The sequence below is a fragment of the Neodiprion virginianus genome, chromosome 3, assembly GCF_021901495.1.
Source record: "Neodiprion virginianus isolate iyNeoVirg1 chromosome 3, iyNeoVirg1.1, whole genome shotgun sequence".
Classification (NCBI taxonomy): Eukaryota; Metazoa; Arthropoda; class Insecta; order Hymenoptera; family Diprionidae; genus Neodiprion; species Neodiprion virginianus.
The window spans coordinates 16,236,360-16,242,430 of NC_060879.1; positions in this window are offsets into that span (position 1 = coordinate 16,236,360).

The following is a 6,071-nucleotide window of genomic DNA, read 5'->3' on the forward strand; positions in this document are numbered from 1 at the left end:
CACCTGGAATATAGCTATCCCTTTTAAAACTATCCTCTCTCGCGCACCACAATCCTAGGGTGCGTTCCGAAATTACATTGAAGCGCTAAAAACTCCCTAGGACAGAGGCAAATCTACCCACGAACATGGCAGCGCAAAAGAGATAAAAGATTGTTGACAGATTGGAGAGCTAATATCGTGTAACATCCGATCGACATGCTCATGTAGCCTAGATTCAAGGAGCCCAAACGCTGTACAGTAGATGTGGACCCTGAAAGCAACAAAAAAGATATATCGGCTGTGGTGGCGCTGCTGTCGTTAGTATAGGACAAGGTCCGTAGATTGGACAGTTCAAGACACGCGTGGGCAAAAAAATTAGTGAGAATGCGCCAAAAGTTTCGTATGACAATGGATGCTTACCATTTATACCCGTATTCATAGTCTCTCCTTATCTCAAGGATGAAGGAGGCCTTGATGAAGGCTTCCTTGAATCTCCGAGGCGTCCTTGTTTTATAGTCGCAACTTAGCTCTCCCTTCCAGAAAGAAGACATATTTAGGGATATGTGATTGCTTATGGTGGTAAAATTGCTGATCGAAGCGCCACTCGGCTATATTTAAATCTAACTTAAACCGCTTGGCTCTCATTGTCAAGTTGCATCGGTTGATGAGAGTGTATAACCTCAAAGAGGTAGACTGGCTGTGATCTCTGCGTCATACGGGTCATAAGTGCATAGACGCAAGCATTGGCTACATGAAACGATACAGCCAATCGCAGTGCCGAAGGTTTCCTCAAGGCAACTCGAGACCTGCCTTGAAAGAAGGAGGCCAATAAGGCTCTTTGTTCTGTCGAGGAAAGTCTATGAAACGTGAAATGAGGAACAAGGTGTAACATCCGACCGGAACGTCCGTATGTTTTATCGACTATTATTACTGCATGTCACTTTTATCAACTAACCAAACTCGAAGTACGAAAATCTTATAACCGTAAGGTATTAAAACAACTGTCTAACTATTTGGAATATCCCTAGATGGAAACAACTATGACATTCACTAACCAAAGCTTCAAAACCATAGGTTTGTTCGTGCTAGATACACTTTCTACACTTTCGTGGGGAGTGTACACTTGCGCGTTCGTTTTAGCGGACGTGACGTCGAATGACGCTGCTCGTTTTACAAATGTCTCTAGACTTTCGTTACCCAGATAACAATCGTGCGTCGCACGTAACCCGCACGCCGTGATAGTCACATAGTGCGAGCGTAATGCGTGACACATGACTCGCACGCCGTGATCTCATCGCGTATAGAGTGATAAACACATGGCATGCACGTAACGTTTGACGTTTCACTTCGAGATGCGCCGCATGGCATGAGCATTTTTAAATAGCATTAAATTTTTCAAGGCATTATAGCATTTTATAATTTCACTGAACATTTATTTCAATTTTTTTTCATGGGAAAAAGTTACATATTAAACATTATGATTTTATTATAATTTTTCATTTGAAAAAGTTTCCATTAACCGTTGAATTTATTTTTGTGATCTGAAAAATTTCTATTAATCATTGAGTTAATTTATTTGTTTACTGGAAAAAATTCTCATTACAAAATGAAATTTTATGGTCAATGTATTAATTTTTGAAGTTATACTTCTTTAGGCGCGTTATGAAAAACTGATGAGAGTGAAATTTCAGGATGCGCGCGCATCACTGTAACACAAAACTGTAACACAAAATTAACAGGATGAAGTTGCCCACTCAACCGAATTCATGCGCGCGCATCACTGTAACACAAAATTAACAGGATGAAGTTGCCCACTCAACCGAATTCATTAAGTCTCGAAAAAAAGCTAAATATTTATCCACATGGTTTTAGTTTTTACAGTCACAACACGTGTTTTATTTTCATACAAGTGCGAATTATATATGTGGCAATAAAATATATTCAGTAGTGATTTAAATTGAATATTTGGATTAATATTATTTACTATTTGTGAATATTAGTGAAAAAATTGTGCTAAAATACTTTTTCAAGTGCTCCAATATAATTGAGGTTAGTTATCCGTATGTATTATTTATTGATATAAATTAAAATATCATTATTTAATATAATTAATACTAAATATTATTAAATTATCAATGTTGAATATTTATTATTGGTTTTTTAAAATTTACAAAATAAAGAAATAAATTTAATAGAACATTTAATAAAAAGTTCGTGACAAAAATTTAATAGATTATTTAAATATAATGTAAGACATCCGTTGTTTGTTTTATTGTTTTTTTTTACATACTTCTTTTCTTTATCATTGTGTGACAGAAGATTTTGACATGTTGTGTATTTTTTAATGATGCCAAAGAAGCATAACTTCTCACGCGCGTACATAAGTACACGCACCCATTTTTTTTTATTATTCATTTTACAACTCTAATCCATTATGTATGTGACTTGTCGGTTTTAAAATCCGCGGCAGTAGCCTACCTCTATATAATATATGAAGTTATCATATGTGACCACATGCAACCACATATGCCGCCAAGTTGCCGCCATCACTGCATACAACGTGCACGTGTATATTCAGTTTTTTCAATTTTCATTCGTGCTTAAGCAGTGCATATTATATACACTTTGTGTACACTTTTTTTTCAATTTTTCAATTTTCATTCGTGCTTAAGCAGTGCATATTATATACACTTTGTGTACACTTTTTACACTATGTCTAGACCAAGTGTAAGAAGTGTAAAAAGTGTAAATGGTTCAAGCCGCATGAATGCTACAGGTTTTTCCACTACGTTAGTGAACTGTGATGCGATATATACCTTAAAACTCACGAGTGACAGCAAACCCATAACCTCACTACAAATCAGAACAAAGCAGTACAGTATTTTACTTGAAAAACGACGTTCAATTTGATAACGGTGTACTTAAAACATAAGGTATGAAAGATTTCGTTAACAAATTCCAAAATGCTTTATCTTATATACTAATTTGTTGTATTAATAAGTGTTTCGAGGAAAAAAACGACTGTACGTAACGTGCGCCATTTTCTTGTCCCCACTTTTCTGCACCTTCTACACTATTGCGTTCGCGCTATCTTAGCTACACTCGAGAAGCCGACGTACACTCCCCAGCAATCCCTAGTACACTACCCTAGTTCTTTTTACACTCACGAGTGCAGAGTGTAGCTAGCCGAACAAACCTCATGTTACGAGACCTTCGCACTACAAAGAGCTATAATATTATTATACGTTATTATATACCACTATCATATTAACACCATAATTAACTAACACCATTATATCCAATTATTATATAACACTCGACAATGCCATTTGTGCATTCTGAGCTGAGAGCTACACTAGGGGTTTTCCAACTATCGCACTCTGTGTCGTTCTGTGTCGTTCCGTGTAAATTGTTTACTGGGCTCAGCCCCCTGCAACTAGATCGAGCGAAAAAGTAAAAAGAGTAACCTAGTATGTCACATAATTTTAGTTCTTATTGAAGGCGCTAGTAGTGCAGTTGCACGGGTTGCACTCTGTAAAGGCCGTAAAGGCACTCTGTAAAGGCCGTAAAGGTAATCGCGCAAACCGTGCAACTGTACTACTAGCGCTCTCTGCCGAGTGTGACAAGATAGACTCGTTTTCTGAAACACGGAGTGACAGGCGGCTGACTGGGCTGTTGTTGGAACGCTGTAGTGTTCAAATTGAACGGGAGAGTGCGTGCATGTTCCAAGAACGGAGTGGGAAAATAAACAGGCATTTGACAGATATGTATCCTCCGAGTTTGAGTACTAAAACGCATGTTATAAATTGTACATAATATTGATAAAAGTAACAAACGTTCGTTCAAATTATTTTTTTAAATTAAAGAGTGTGATCATTGTACGGTACGACCGGCTTTATTACTTTTTACATTTATGCAATCATGCAGACTAATGCTGACAACGTTAAAATTCTCTTTTTTCCAGTTTCTTTTTGGTTACAGAACTACAGCGTTGGCAACACTGACATTCATTGCACGGTTAAACACAACTTTTTTGGGACTCGGATAAGAGCGACTCCGTGAGACATCGTGTAGTAGTTGGAACACCCGACGGCGTACACTGTGTCGCTCTGTGTCGTAGTTGGAAAACCACTACTATAAGCGACTTACGCTATACCATATAGCCTGGAGTATAAAAGACTGTAAAACCATGGATACGTTTTTAACCGAAATAATGTAAAGATAGGTGTACTGCTGCAATAATCCATAAAACCAGAGACTGCAAAACCATCAAAATCGTGAATACCAATTATCCAGCATGAATCATACTTTCCTCCGTGACGCCGTATAGTAGGCAACACGCGCAGCGTTTTGAAGGCAATGCAGATCTCCAATACGGAGCCATACATAGCTCCATCTAGAGAACACATTCGGAAACTTAACGACGAAACGATTGAAGGTAAATCAACTCGCAATAAACTCAAAGATGCATTCGTGGCAACGCCCAGTAATAGGCAACCAACAAACATAAGAACAAGTTCTAGTAGCTTCGAAGCCGATTTATATTGTTACAAAGGGTGAAATCACCCGTTTTGCCCCCTTTTAATGATCTAGTAGTCATCATAGATAAAAGACGTTTATAAACCTCTTATGTCTTTCAAAAGAATAAGGTTGCTGCGTCAACCAACATTATTGTAAAAATAGTCTCGTTTCAGACTTAAAACCAAAAACACGTACCCTGCAATTGAAGCTTTTTCACAACAATTATTTACGCCTTTGATTTTCATTTGATAATCAAATCACGAATCCATATTCATTTCCATAACGTCCAGGAACGTTACAATATCAATATGAGAATTAGTAATTACAGAAGAGAATTATATGCGAAAGCACACATGTAAACCTGCTCTAAAACTACGAATTATCAAATTTTCAAATACCCTAAAACTGTTAAGATAGTTATAACACAAACACCCAAGAGTATTCGCAGCAGCGTGATCCTAATAATGTTAAGCAAATAGCAACTATGTCTCATAAACAATCGCTTTTTTACTCCAGGTGAATAACGACAGTGATCAATTATAATACATATGCAATTTTACATATTTACACGCTATAAAACTAACAAAACGACAAGTAACCGATATGGCAATCTTAATATATAGACTTTGTAACGAACAGGATAGTGAGAATATCTAAGAAGTAAACTACGACTAGAATCCAGTGGATCGTGACCCCGAAAATGCACACGGCACTAACGTACACCACGAAACATGGGTCACCTCTAGCGCATACGCACTGCGATTACCACATTAGGAAATAGCTGCTAAAATCGGCCCGGATCCTAACGCCCACAGGGGGAAGAAGCACGGCAGCTGAGCGGCCAAGGGGGGCTTGCTGCCCCAACACCAAAGCCCACGCAGAATGGAAAATTAAAGCGCAACGACCCTACACTTACACCACCGCACCAACGCAGCGTTATACCATATGTAAAAGCTTGCAATATAGTAAGAGCTAAAGAACTAAGATCACAGGCGTACATGCGGCGAAGATATCGTGCCCTAATTCTAATTCCTAGAAAAAGGGGGAAGGTGCGCAAAAGTTGACAAAAGCTAAAGAAGGGGATCGTTCTGCGCAACGATCGACACCTATAAAAACGGCGACCGATCATCTGATCGTCCTCTTGGTTTCTACCACCAGATTCGTCATCTTGTTCCGGTACAGTCTCGCGGTAAAATCCTTTTGCCTTTTGCATTTAAACTTTTCCTACAACGTTACTCTGCCCGAACATCCAGCGAGCTTTCAGCTCCATTTTGTCGTATTAATTTAAGATCTTACACTAAGTAACCCCGTTGTTTGTGACTCGAAATATTAAACTTATAAAATAAATCCAAGTTAATCAAAGTATCTAAATATATTAAAATCAGTCATTCCGTTAAATCCTCTCACCAATCTACGCTGCAAGTCATCATATCCAGATTATTCTCGAAAGGTAAGCGAATTAATTAAATCTTTCATCCAACAATTAGTCCTTCCTCAGTTCGTTCAATTAGAGCGACAGAATGCCCGTTGTCTGGTGTATTTCAATACTTTATCGGTAATTGGTGACCCGA